Genomic DNA, 14,987 nt, shown 5'->3' with positions numbered 1-14,987 from the left:
TATTTCTAACATAGAATGTGGGGAATGGTCAGAGGGGATCTAAAGAACACTAATGTTGTTTTGTTTATTATTTTGTGATGTCATTAAAAATGTTATAAAGGAAATACTCTAACTTGCAAAGTATACCAACAACATGTACAACGTTTCCATCCTATGCATTAAGCATGAAACATGACAAATTATGAAAGTGGTTTTGTTAAGAGAGGGTTGATTTTAGGAGCCATAAGAGATAATTGTTTTACATAAACTTTGCACAGTGACATGTCCCGGCCCTGAGAAGTGGTGTAAAGTACTTAAGTAAAAATACTTTTGTCATGTTTTGTCATTTATTATCTTGTCTTATCCCTGTGCTTCCCATTCTATTCGTTTCCCTCTGCTGGTCTTATTAGGTTCTTTCCCTCTTTCTATCCCTCTCTCTCCCCCTCCCTCTCTCACTCTCTCGCTCTCTCTTCTCTCTATCGTTCCGTTCCTGCTCCCAGCTGTTCCTATTCCCCTAATCAATCATTTAGTCTTCCCACACCTGTTCCCGATCCTTTCCCCTGATTAGAGTCCCTATTTCTTCCTTTGTGTTCCGTTCCTGTCCTGTCGGTTCCTTGTCTAGAATTCACCGTGCTGTGTTTGTGTATCGCCCTGTCGTGTCGTGTTTTCCTCAGATGCTGCGTGGTGAGCAGGTGTCTGAGTCTGTCTGGTTCAAGTGCCTTCCCGAGGCAACCTGCTGTTCACCTGCTGTTCAAGATCGAGTCTCCAGTTTGTCCTCGTCATTTCGAGTGAAAGTTGTGTTTTTTGTTTGTATTTACTTTACTGGATTAAAGACTCTGTTTTCGCCAAGTCGCTTTTGGGTCCTCTTTCACCTGCATGACAGAAGGAACCGACCAAGGAATGGACCCAGCGACTTCAGACGCTCGTTACACTGCCGTCGAGATCCAAGGAGCCATGCTCGGCAGACACGAGCAGGAATTGTCTGCTGCTCGCCATGCCGTGGAGAACCTGGCCGCTCAGGTTTCCGACCTCTCTGGACAGTTCCAGAGTCTACGTCTCGTGCCACCTGTTACTTCCTGGCCTGCCGAGCCTCCAGAACCTAGGGTTAATAACCCACCTTGCTACTCCGGGCAGCCCACTGAGTGCCGCTCCTTTCTCACGCAGTGTGAGATTGTGTTCTCTCTCCAACCCAACACATACTCTAGAGAGAGAGCTCGGGTTGCTTACGTCATTTCACTCCTTACTGGCCGGGCTCGAGAATGGGGCACAGCTATCTGGGAGGCAAGGGCTGATTGCTCTAACAAGTTCCAGAACTTTAAAGAGGAGATGATTCGGGTTTTTGACCGTTCAGTTTTTGGTAGGGAGGCTTCTAGGGCCCTGGCTTCCTTATGCCAAGGTGAACGGTCCATAACGGATTATTCTATTGAGTTTCGCACTCTTGCTGCCTCTAGTGAGTGGAACGAGCCGGCGCTGCTCGCTCGTTTTCTGGAGGGACTCCACGCAGTGGTTAAGGATGAGATTCTCTCCCGGGAGGTTCCTTCAGATGTGGACTCTTTGATTGCTCTCGCCATCCGCATAGAACGACGGGTAGATCTTCGTCACCGGGCTCGTGGAAGAGAGCTCGCATCAACGGTGTTTCCCTGCTCCGCATCGCAACCATCTCCCTCCTCTGGCTCAGAGTCTGAGCCCATGCAGCTGGGAGGGATTCGCATCTCGACTAAGGAGAGGGAACGGAGGATCACCAACCGCCTGTGCCTCTATTGCGGAGTTGCTGGACATTTTGTTAATTCATGTCCAGTAAAAGCCAGAGCTCATCTGTAAGCGGAGGGCTACAGGTGAGCGCAACTACTCAAGTCTCTCCATCAAGATCCTGTACTACTTTGTCGGTCCATCTACGCTGGACCGGTTCGGGTGCTACATGTAGTGCCTTGATAGACTCTGGGGCTGAGGGTTGTTTCATGGACGAAGCATGGGTTCGGAAACATGACATTCCTTTCAGAGAGTTAGAGAAGCCTACGCCCATGTTCGCCTTAGATGGTAGTCATCTTCCCAGTATCAGATTTGAGACACTACCTTTAACCCTCACAGTATCTGGTAACCACAGTGAGACTATTTCTTTTTTGATTTTTCGTTCACCGTTTACACCTGTTGTTTTGGGTCATCCCTGGCTAGTATGTCATAATCCTTCTATTAATTGGTCTAGTAATTCTATCCTATCCTGGAACGTTTCTTGTCATGTGAAGTGTTTAATGTCTGCCATCCCTCCCGTTTCTTCTGTCCCTACTTCTCAGGAGGAACCTGGCGATTTGACAGGAGTGCCGGAGGAATATCATGATCTGCGCACGGTCTTCAGTCGGTCCCGAGCCAACTCCCTTCCTCCTCACCGGTCGTATGATTGTAGTATTGATCTCCTTCCGGGGACCACTCCTCCTCGGGGTAGACTATACTCTCTGTCGGCTCCCGAACGTAAGGCTCTCGAGGATTATTTGTCTGTGTCTCTTGACGCCGGTACCATAGTGCCTTCTTCCTCTCCGGCCGGGGCGGGGTTCTTTTTTGTTAAGAAGAAGGACGGTACTCTGCGCCCCTGCGTGGATTATCGAGGGCTGAATGACATAACGGTTAAGAATCGTTATCCGCTTCCCCTTATGTCATCAGCCTTCGAGATTCTGCAGGGAGCCAGGTGCTTTACTAAGTTGGACCTTCGTAACGCTTACCATCTCGTGCGCATCAGAGAGGGGGACGAGTGGAAAACGGCGTTTAACACTCCGTTAGGGCATTTTGAGTACCGGGTTCTGCCGTTTGGTCTCGCCAATGCGCCAGCTGTTTTTCAGGCATTAGTTAATGATGTTCTGAGAGACATGCTGAACATCTTTGTTTTTGTCTATCTTGACGATATCCTGATTTTTTCTCCGTCACTCGAGATTCATGTTCAGCACGTTCGACGTGTTCTACAGCGCCTTTTAGAGAATTGTCTCTACGTAAAGTCTGAGAAGTGCTCTTTTCATGTCTCCTCCGTTACTTTTCTCGGTTCCGTTATTTCCGCTGAAGGCATTCAGATGGATTCCGCTAAGGTCCAAGCTGTCAGTGATTGGCCCGTTCCAAGGTCACGTGTCGAGTTGCAGCGCTTTTTAGGTTTCGCTAATTTCTATCGGCGTTTCATTCGTAATTTCGGTCAAGTTGCTGCCCCTCTCACAGCTCTTACTTCTGTCAAGACGTGTTTTAAGTGGTCTGGTTCCGCCCAGGGAGCTTTTGATCTTCTAAAAGAACGTTTTACGTCCGCTCCTATCCTCGTTACTCCTGACGTCACTAGACAATTCATTGTCGAGGTTGACGCTTCAGAGGTAGGCGTGGGAGCCATTCTATCCCAGCGCTTCCAGTCTGACGATAAGGTTCATCCTTGCGCTTATTTTTCTCATCGCCTGTCGCCATCTGAGCGCAACTATGATGTGGGTAACCGTGAACTGCTCGCCATCCGCTTAGCCCTAGGCGAATGGCGACAGTGGTTGGAGGGGGCGACCGTTCCTTTTGTCGTTTGGACAGACCATAAGAACCTTGAGTACATCCGTTCTGCCAAACGACTTAATGCCCGTCAAGCTCGTTGGGCGTTGTTTTTCGCTCGTTTCGAGTTTGTGATTTCTTACCGTCCGGGTAGCAAGAACACCAAGCCTGATGCCTTATCCCGTCTGTTTAGTTCTTCTGTGGCTTCTACTGATCCCGAGGGATTCTTCCTTATGGGCGTGTTGTCGGGTTAACAGTCTGGGGAATTGAAAGACAGGTTAAGCAAGCACTCACGCACACTGCGTCGCCGCGCGCTTGTCCTAGTAACCTCCTTTTCGTTCCTGTTTCCACTCGTCTGGCTGTTCTTCAGTGGGCTCACTCTGCCAAGTTAGCTGGTCATCCCGGTGTTCGAGGCACTCTTGCGTCTATTCGCCAGCGCTTTTGGTGGCCGACTCAGGAGCGTGACACGCGCCGTTTCGTGGCTGCTTGTTCGGACTGCGCGCAGACTAAGTCGGGTAACTCTCCTCCTGCCGGTCGTCTCAGACCGCTCCCCATTCCTTCTCGACCATGGTCTCACATCGCCCTAGACTTCATTACCGGTCTGCCTTTGTCTGCGGGGAAGACTGTGATTCTTACGGTTGTCGATAGGTTCTCTAAGGCGGCACATTTCATTCCCTCGCTAAACTTCCTTCCGCTAAGGAGACGGCACAAATCATTATCGAGAATGTATTCAGAATTCATGGCCTCCCGTTAGACGCCGTTTCAGACAGAGGCCCGCAATTCACGTCACAGTTTTGGAGGGAGTTCTGTCGTTTGATTGGTGCGTCCGTCAGTCTCTCTTCCGGGTTTCATCCCCAGTCTAACGGTCAAGCAGAGAGGGCCAATCAGACGATTGGTCGCATACTACGCAGCCTTTCTTTCAGAAACCCTGCGTCTTGGGCAGAACAGCTCCCCTGGGCAGAATACGCTCACAATTCGCTTCCTTCGTCTGCTACCGGGTTATCTCCGTTTCAGAGTAGTCTGGGTTACCAGCCTCCTCTGTTCTCATCCCAGCTTGCCGAGTCCAGCGTTCCCTCCGCTCAAGCGTTTGTCCAACGTTGTGAGCGCACCTGGAGGAGGGTGAGGTCTGCACTTTGCCGTTACAGGGCACAGACTGTGAGAGCCGCCAATAAACGCAGGATTAAGAGTCCAAGGTATTGTTGCGGCCAGAGAGTGTGGCTTTCCACTCGCAACCTTCCTCTTACGACAGCTTCTCGTAAGTTGACTCCGCGGTTCATTGGTCCGTTCCGTGTCTCCCAGGTCGTCAATCCTGTCGCTGTGCGACTGCTTCTTCCGCGACATCTTCGTCGCGTCCATCCTGTCTTCCATGTCTCCTGTGTTAAGCCCTTTCTTCGCACCCCGTTCGTCTTCCCTCCCCCTCCCCCGTCCTTGTCGAGAGCGCACCTATTTACAAGGTACATAAGATCATGGACATGCGTTCTCGGGGACGGGGTCACCAATACTTAGTGGATTGGGAGGGTTACGGTCCTGAGGAGAGGAGATGGGTTCCGTCTCGGGACGTGCTGGACCGTTCACTCATTGATGATTTCCTCCGTTGCCGCCAGGATTCCTCCTCGAGTGCGCCAGGAGGCGCTCGGTGAGTGGGGGGTACTGTCATGTTTTGTCATTTATTATCTTGTCTTGTCCCTGTGCTTCCCATTCTATTCGTTTCCCTCTGCTGGTCTTATTAGGTTCTTTCCCTCTTTCTATCCCTCTCTCTCCCCCTCCCTCTCTCACTCTCTCGCTCTCTCTTCTCTCTATCGTTCCGTTCCTGCTCCCAGCTGTTCCTATTCCCCTAATCAATCATTTAGTCTTCCCACACCTGTTCCCGATCCTTTCCCCTGATTAGAGTCCCTATTTCTTCCTTTGTGTTCCGTTCCTGTCCTGTCGGTTCCTTGTCTAGAATTCACCGTGCTGTGTTTGTGTATCGCCCTGTCGTGTCGTGTTTTCCTCAGATGCTGCGTGGTGAGCAGGTGTCTGAGTCTGTCTGGTTCAAGTGCCTTCCCGAGGCAACCTGCTGTTCACCTGCTGTTCAAGATCGAGTCTCCAGTTTGTCCTCGTCATTTCGAGTGAAAGTTGTGTTTTTTGTTTGTATTTACTTTACTGGATTAAAGACTCTGTTTTCGCCAAGTCGCTTTTGGGTCCTCTTTCACCTGCATGACAACTTTAAAGCACTACTTAAGTATCAGACCTCAGAATAAGACCCAGATGCAGACAGTTCGGAAGTAACACAAGTATATTACAAAAACAGGGGGCAGGCAAATGACAGGTCAAGGGCAGGCAGAGGTCAGTAATCCAGAGCAGAGTCCGAAAGTTACAGAACGGCAGGCAGGCTCAGGGTCAGGGCAGGCAAAGGTCAGTAATCCAGGGCAGTGTCCCAAGGTACAGAACGACTGGCAGGGTCAGGGCAGGCAGAATGGTAAAAACCGGGGAAACTAGAAAACAGGGGCGAGAGAGAAAAAACAGGAGTATGGTAAAAACGCTGGTAGGCTTGACGAGACAAGACGAACTGGCAACAGACAAACAGAGAACACAGGTATAAATGCACAGGGGTAATGGGGGAAATGGGCAACACCTGGAGTGGGGTGGAGACAAGCACAAGACACGTGAAACAGCTCAGTGTGTGACACAATAGGGTCTCTACAAACCAAATATGTATAGTTTCGGAGGAGGATTGTGTCGTACATACCCAGAGGCACTTCATTCTCCACCCCTTCCTTAGCCCCTGATGCAATACACTGTAATAGACTGTACATGGGATACATATTGTCTTGTAGAGAGAACCTTTCTACCCATCTCAGCTAAAGTGAGGTGGGAAATAGGGATTCATATTTTCCCCAAAACCAACCAAGTTTCAATAGCGGGAATAATTAATATATTTATCCAGAGAGTCCCGGGAATAACCGCAAAAATCAGAAGTACCCATTTAAAGGTTTAAAACCAAGATATGGTCACTATTCCAGGGTTCTCCCAAAATAAGATTGTCGCTGCGACACATTGTAAAGATTTCACAGCAAGTCAAACGGACATTTAGTAATGATCAACTAACTTTGATTGCCAATGACATGGTTGTGAATTGTGAAACAGGCCGTTCTTAAATTCGAAGCGTTATCATGATCCTCAATTCATTCAGCGCATTTCAGCAGTAGGCCTAGTCTAATCTCTCATGGACGGATTCACGTGTAAATGGTGAGGATCTGTCAAAAGGGTCATGTAGAATTATGTGATTACGAGCTAGAGTAGTTCCTGGTTTTGGGTTCTCTTCATTGATTATTTGAACGGATCAGGAATAGGCGAAGGTGGTGCTGTAGTTATTGTACTTCCTGGGAAACACTAAAGACGGACCATTCGTTCCACATGAACATTTTCATTAAATGCAATGTTTCACATTAGCACCCGCCAAACAATTGTCTCATGCAGGAATTCCCAAACTGGGGTACGCATACCCCTGGCCGTTTGGGGTATGCCAAATAAAAAAGTGATTCACATTTTTTTTAAATAATAAATAACTACAAAAAATATATATATATTTGTATTTATTTATTATTATGTATTATTTATTGCTGTGAATTATTCATTTCTTTCATACAAATCCTAACCTTCTGACCCATTCCACACATCTGCTGTTTGTCATGTAGACTAAGAGGGTGTATCTTTACTATAAAATGTCTTTCAATTCTTTGTATGTCAGAGCTCTCAGCCCAACTCGACCAGCCACATTATTGCAGAGCACTCACTCTATTCACTTGTGTGTGTGGTGTGACCTGCTCATTATTAATATGTTTTGAATAAAGTAATATCCTGATTGGTGATTGATCTTGTCTCTCCTCATTATTGATTAGAATCTCAACTACATTTTTGGCGACGAGGATGGGATTTTCAACTTCACCTGTTGACTGCTCCTGAAGATCAAGATAAACTGTGCACAGGGGATCTGAAATTGGGATCTCAGGGAAACCACAATCATGAAAGAGCAGCTGGGCCCGCCTAAGATCTGAGAGGAAGTGGGCGCCGGTGGATGCCAGATCCCGAACATAGTACTGAGAGAGTTGAGCTTGGACAATCTACCAATAGGTTAAGAAGCCCCTTTTGAGGTTATGCTCAGAGCGAGGTCTTCCTCAGAGGGCCACAGCTGAGGTGACTAGCAGGACTGAGTTGAGTTGATAAGAGTGTTCTTAAGTGAGGTATCCTTGGGCATAATTGTTAATTAGCCAGTTACGGGCAACCAAAAGTCCAGATCCGTGATACTGGGTTGATCACAGTAGGACTGGTGAGGTTAATGTGTAGAGCAAGGGACTAAAGCGTGACGCCTTACAAGGGCACCTGGCTTGGTGAAGTTCAAATTATAACATGCAATGTTTTGATGAAATGTTTTGATAAATGAGGTAAAAAGGTATGCCCTGGGTTACTATTTTTTTATGCTATTGTGAGTTTTTGGTTATTCCTGGTACTTCACCTGAGGTGGAGGTCAAATATACGAGGAAAGATTGGATTTTTGGGTGTTATGCAATTAGATAGAAGACATGGGTACTCTGTTGGTAGTTCTGCACATTTCGATAGACATAAGAGAATCTATACCACAGTAATCGCAGTAGGCAATATCCTAGTGTGGAGACTACACCCCATTTTACGACCACCAATTAGGAAATGTTTTGGTATGGGTTTCCCTGCTCATATAGACAGGGATTGAAATCACAAAAAAGCGTTAACCGGTTTTCCTCTTGTTTGTCTCATTCCCCTGTGTGTCCTGTGTTTGTGAATGTAATATGAGAGTTGTGTGAGTGTAGAAATAAGTGTTCATCTGAAGTTTGGATAATAACATATAGAAATATGTATAATAAGCTGATTTAAATTGGGTTAATAAGTTTCGATATAACGTTATCTTGGGGATCTGTCCATCACTGCCCATCATAGAATATCACAGGGTGGTATTGAGCGTGGGATGTTATTTTAGATAGTAGCAGCTAGTCTATAATTTCTGGAAGTCTAGAAAACCATTGAGGTGTCACGTCCTGACCTTAGTTCCTTTTTATGTCTCTATTTTGGTTTGGTCAGGGTGTGAGTTGGGGTGGGCATTCTATGTTTTTCATTCTATGTTTTGTTCTGTGTGTTGTATTTCTATGTGTATGGCCTGGTATGGTTCCCAATCAGAGGCAGCTGTCAGTCGTTGTCTCTGATTGAGTACCATACTTAGTTAGCCTGTTCCCACCTGTGTTTGTGGGTAGTTGTTTTCTGTTTTGTACCTTGTGGAACTGTTCGTGGGTTGTTTTTGTTCTTGTATTTATTAAATGTATTATGAATACTTACCATGTTGCACCTTGGTCCTCCACTCCTTCCAACAGCCGTTACATGAGGATACGTGTGGAGCATTATTCACATGACCGGCTGGGCAGTGTCCGGGAAACCAACATTTTTTTGCTCCTGCTTGGAGTATGTTTGAAGAGCTGCTTTCCAGCGATGGAGAGTACATGGAGTGGTGGATGTGAGTACCTAAGATTTCTAACGTTATATGTTGATTCTGTGAATATATGACAATGTGACAAATTGTATGTGTGTGTGTATAATCATATTTGAAGTCATAATGTAACGAATAATGATAATATACCAACTTGCGCACCCATACGTAGACATGTGTAAAGGGTGTACAAAGTATTCTGAGGTTCAGAGTGGTCTGTTTTTAAAAGATGGAGATTGATTGGCGTATGTCCACTTTTGGTTAAAGTATGGGAAATTGACTTACCCTAACCGGTGTAACTATAAAATGCTTATGGGATTTTTCTTTTTGCAGTATAAGAGGAGTTGCTATATTTATTGATTAAACCCTATTTCCACACAGTTACAGCGACTTAAGATGGAATCTCAACGTAACTTGTAACGTGGTACATAGCCAAATTAATCTTTGCAAAGAAACACTTGGATGAATTTTAAGGCCTTTCTGTTAATTGTGTCGTTTTTATGTGCCAGATGTTAAGAATTCAAACTATTCTAATTGGGTTATTTGTGGGATTTACTTGTCATTTCAATAGGCATAGGTTCTATGTTACTGACTAAAATCTGATTGTAATTCAACTATTGGTATGTTTTGCTTAGATATAAAAGCCAGTTTTTTTTTAAAGATTTCAACTGGACGTTTTAGAAGCTTGCTTAGTTCAAATTGAAACACTCAGTTATTCAACATTAATGGAGAAACCGACTGAGAATTTTGTTAACTTCAATCACTAAATTGAATATTAATACTATGGATATGAATTGAAAATATATACTTGTCAGCAACACCCAGTGTTTGTTTTATTACCTGCGGTCTAATAAGAAGCGACTGTTACCTAAATCTAATGCATTTATAATAATAACGGATAGGCAATTGCGATAGAGCTGTGACCATGATCTTAATTGATAACTAAACATGGGTATTAATTATTGCATGATAACACAAGGCTACAACAGCAAGTTGCGGGCAGAAAGAGGTTATAGTATTGTGAACTATTTGGATGTATTGTGTGTTAATATTAAAATATACATTTAATAAGTTAAGCAGACAGGGAAGAGAAAGTTGTCAAATTTGTTTTTAACCTTAACATATACTGGTAAGAATAGAAGAATTTCCATGTTAGTCTGTGGGTGTACGCGACTGGTGCTCGCTGAAATTTAGCGGACTAAGGGACGAAGTGGGTTAAGTTTGGTGTAGAGATATGACTAAGTTGAATGCGGAGATGTTCTTTGACAATTTCTAATTGTTAATACTCAATTCTATAGTTTTGGTAACACCAGTGATTTATTAAGTTCACCAGTTCATGTATTCTCAAATAGTAATCTGTTTCCATTATGTGGAACAGTGTCAAGTAATTGGAAGTGGATTGCAGTTTTGACTATTACGCTGATGAGACAGCACCAACTTTTTGAAGGTTCTAGATTTGGTAAACGGTTATTTGTACTAAATCACTGCAACGGTTTGCGATGATAAGATTACCGGAAAGGGGTTCTGGGTTTGTTTACTTTAGGTGGGTTTGTTTACTCTGATTTAAGTCTACCACTCGGTTTGCAAATTCCCACAACACCACACCTGTTACGAATATTTGTTAGCGTTTTTAACTTAAGGTATAGGGGGCAGCATTTTCACTTTTGAATAAATAGCGTGCCCAATTTCAACTTCCTGCTACTCATTCCAAGAATATAAGATGTGTGCATTAGTAGTAGATTTGGATAGAAAACACTGAAGTTTCTAAAACTGTTTGAATCATGTATGTGAGTATAACAGTACATGTGTAGCAGGCAAAACCCTGAGGACTAACCATTCAGAATGTCTTTTTTTTAAGGTCTCTGTCTGTTCAGTGAGTTCTCCTTGGGAAACTATATTTCTTAGTCACTGTTTTTCAGTTCCTTCTGCATCCACTGGATGTCACCAGTCTTTGGAATTTGGTTGAGGTTATTCCTTTGTGCAATGAAGTACGGCCATCTAGGATTTAATTTTGATTTTATTGGGATCTCTTTTAGTCCCCATTTGAACTAATCTTCCAAGAGTCCTTAACATTATAATACAATTTATAATACAAATACACTTTCACATAACACACTATTACAAACATACATGATACACTAGCATAATGACCCAATAAATACTCAATCTAAAATAATATTGATTCTTAATCTACTATAGTCCCACAACATTTCTATATACTATATTTAAATGGTTTTTAAATAATGTTTAAACTTATATATTGAAAGGTTTCTAGTTTGCTCAGTTAATTTATTCAATTCCTTTATTGCTCTAAATCGAAATGTTCTTTTGCCCATTTCTTTTTTCTGTCTGGATAACTCATAGATGGTGGACAATCTATTCCTAGTATTTACGTTATGTCTGTCTCTTACCAACTGAATACCATTGTGAATAGAACTTGGCCGTTTTAAATGATGTATATTATAAGATGAGCATGTTTTTTCAATTATCTTGTCGCTTGATGACCAACCAAGAACACTGCGCATGACTGCAACAGAAGAACCATATCTCCAGCTTAAAACAACCCATGACTGCAACAGAAGAACTATATCTCCACCTTAAAACAACCCATGACTGCAACAGAAGAACCTATATCTCCAGACTGCAACAGAAGAACTAAAAAAACAACCCATGAACAGAAGAACTATATCTCCACCTTAAAACAACCCATGACTGCAACAGAATAACCATATCTCCACCTTAAAACAATCCTTGCTGCTTTATTCTGTGCATTCTGCAGACTCCTAACTTCACTTGATGATGCATTTCCCCAGACCACCGAACAGTAGTTCACTTGACTCTCAACCAATGCCTGTGTTATTTGCTGAAGGATTTCCCCTAGTAAATATTTAGCTATCCTTCTGATTATGCATGCTGTTAATATATTTTTTTACATAGATGAGTTATTTGAGATGACCATGATAAGCAGTTGTCTAGCTGCACTCCCAGTAGGAAATGGGTAACAGAGTTGCGCAAGACTTAAAGTAGCGTTATTTTACTCTCGTCCTCTATTGAAAACAGACCCGTCTTCGATTTGATCGATTATTATTTAAAAATACCGAAAGTTGTATTACAAAAGAAGTTTTAAATATTTTGTAGTGACTTTGCGCAATTTGGAAGCTGTTTTTTTTCTGGATCAAACGCGCCAAGTAAATGGACATTTTGGATATGTATGGATGGAATTAATTGAACAAAAGGACCAATTGTGATGTTTATGGGACATATTGGAGTGCCAACAAAAGAAGCTCGTCAAAGGTAAGGCATGTTTTGTGTAGCGCCTGCAGGGTTGAAATATTCTACTCTCTTTGTTTACTGCTGTGCTATGATCAGATAATAGCTTATTATGCTTTCGCCGAAAAGCCGCCTTAAAATCTGACATGTTGGCTGGATTCATGAGTCTAGCTTTAATTTAGTATCTTACATGTGTGATTTAATGAATTTTATTTTTATATCATTTTATTTTAATTTGCCGTGCGGCATTTTCCCTGGCTTTTGGCCAAGTGGGACGCAAGTGTCCCCTATACCATAAAAAGTTAGTACCATGTCTGATGGCCATATTGTGAGTGGTCTATTTCATTTGGTTTTAGTGGGTTTTTCACTGGTTAGAGCAGTTATCTTAATGTTTTTATTTTCGGAGTTTAAATTAAACACGTGAATTATTTTGATAAAATACTGAGAAATTACTGTAAACCTGGGATATGGAATGTTTGACTGTTTTTAAATAATTAGTCTAATATAGAAATAAACACTTATTTGAAGGACCTTTGTCCTGACTTTCTACTGTTGATTGATCGCCCTCTATCAGAATTCAGGATAAGACGCAGACAGCTAGAATCATAGATATTTCTTGATCCAAATAGAGGGCAGGAAAAGTATAGGTCAAAGGCAGGCAGATCCAGGGCAGAGTCGATAAGGTACAGAACAGCAGGCAGGCTCAGGTCAGGACAGGCAGAGGTTCATAAATGGGTCAGTCAAGCAGGTACAGAATGGCAGGCAGGTTTGGGGTCAGGGTAGGCAGGATGATCAGAACCGGGGAAACTAGGAAACAGAACTTGAGAAAGCAGGGAGACGGAAAACAAGCTGGTAAGACCTGACAAGATGAACTGGCAACAAACAGGACACCGGTATAGATACACTGGAGATGATGAGGAAGATGGGTGACACCTGGAAGGGGGTGGAGACGAGCACAAAATGGTGAAACAGATCAGGGTGTGACAGCCCTCACTGGAAAGCTGAAAGATATTGGGTGATTTAAAGGTAATATGTAATACTGATAATTATGAAGTTTATAGTTCATATCCCTATTTGTGATTTGGACCACGGGAGAAAGAGGGCGTTGCCCTTGAATAAGGTGAGGTTGTCTCAAGTCTAATTTCCTACGGCTGTTCCTATGGGGTAAACTGTTTTTTTTACGGTGTTATTGAGGGTAGTGATAGTTCTAATTCGATTTGGTATTTTAATTTTTTTATTTGACCAGGTTTTCTTTACACATTAATTGTCGTGTCAAAATGGGGGAATTACCAGTCCGCTGAGGGTTTTGGGATGTAAGTTTTACACACATTGAATGATATATTCAATGTGTATCGGGTGATATATGAAGGAGTGTTGTTTTCTTTGTTTTTTTTGTTTTAGGATTTTGTATCAAGAACATTGGTTAAAGTAATCATTTGTCATAGTCAATGCTTGTCTGGATTTCCTGACTCAGAAATGCACTGAACTGTTCTGATCTGTCTTCTCTCGAGGTTATGGTGAAGGTGAGTACAGATAATTCAGCCAAGAACATTGTGAACCTCAACCCTTCTAACCGGCTGAAAAAATGGCGTTCAATACGGCCCTGTCTTGCACCACTTCTAACTATATTCTGTAATCCCAACAATTGAACATATGCGGTGGTACTTAATGAATATGATGTCAGTTCGGTTGTCATCTGAGACATTCTCATCACTGATAAGATGACGTAACTGATGTGTAGACTTTCCACTGTAGAGTTTATCGGATTCACATGGAATTGTTGTTCAATTTAAATGTTTGAATATTAAATTATTCGTGATGGGATGAAATGTAATTTTAGCTTCTAAATGTAAGATTTGGGTTTTCATAAGACTGAGCAGAGCCCTATCAGTAGCCCGCCCCTGTGAAGGGACATGGGCTATAAAACTTTTCAAACACGCCCTCTTCTCCCTTCCTATATAAGCCCTTGACGACAATATAACCTCCTGTTCCGAGAACGTGAGGACGACTGTCCGATGTCAGAATGGTTCAGATAATAACTACAGAACAAAGCCAACATCAGCGTGAGCTTTGGTTGCGAATGGTATGAACTTTGAACTCTTATTCACTACCCAAGTGATGCCTCCTAGCCTTTGAGTTAGCAACAGCAGATGCAAACGAGGGTTAGGAAGGAACAGAGTATCCCGTCTATCACCCAACGACGTTACTACAACGTATTCAATTGACAACCAGAGACATTCTTCAAAGGACTCGGTTGGGCAACACTGCCTTCAATCTACCACCAACCTACCAAAGCGCAGCTCAGAGTAAATATTTATTGCATATCCTTTTCCAAATGGGTGGTAATTTAGAATCCATAAGATGCTGTATTTACAATAGCGCAGCTTCTTCCCTTTGTTCCTCAGTCTTCCCGCTCTTTCACTCAAACCCAGCCCCTTTTCTTTTGTTTAACAAGCTGTCATATCTGTTCTGCCCGCTAGGGATGTTTTCCTTTATGACATAATTTCTAATCAAGTTAGGATTTAATTAGGTGTGTGATTAGTTAGGTATTTAGTAAGTAAATAATTAAACCCAATTTTTGTATTGCTGTCAACTTGTTAGCCAGGGTTCGTGCAGCTAACAAAGAATTTACAACTTTCAGATGTGACTGAATTAAGATGACGATTAATATTGACTGCTATTGATGTAAAATATTACTAGGTCTTTAACAGTTTATTCGGCAAGATAACCGCTCTATTAAATATTA

The 14,987-nt window shown here is 43.0% G+C and overlaps 1 protein-coding gene across 1 annotated transcript in view; it reads left to right on the top strand.

Moving 5' to 3' along the window:
• Window positions 1-8,763: 8,763 nt before the first annotated feature.
• The window catches only part of LOC124041544 (serine/threonine-protein kinase tousled-like 1-B), a 59,429-nt gene continuing 53,205 nt past the window's right edge, over window positions 8,764-14,987 (top strand). The window contains exon 1 of the mRNA XM_046359256.1: window positions 8,764-8,998. The gene's annotated coding sequence lies outside the window, so the exon portion shown is untranslated. The remainder of the gene's footprint in view (window positions 8,999-14,987) is intronic.

This window comes from Oncorhynchus gorbuscha, linkage group LG08 (genome assembly GCF_021184085.1).
Source record: "Oncorhynchus gorbuscha isolate QuinsamMale2020 ecotype Even-year linkage group LG08, OgorEven_v1.0, whole genome shotgun sequence".
Lineage (NCBI taxonomy): Eukaryota > Metazoa > Chordata > Actinopteri > Salmoniformes > Salmonidae > Oncorhynchus > Oncorhynchus gorbuscha.
The sequence above is the reverse complement of the archived record's forward strand: the minus strand, read 5'-3'. Positions and strand labels throughout refer to the sequence as shown.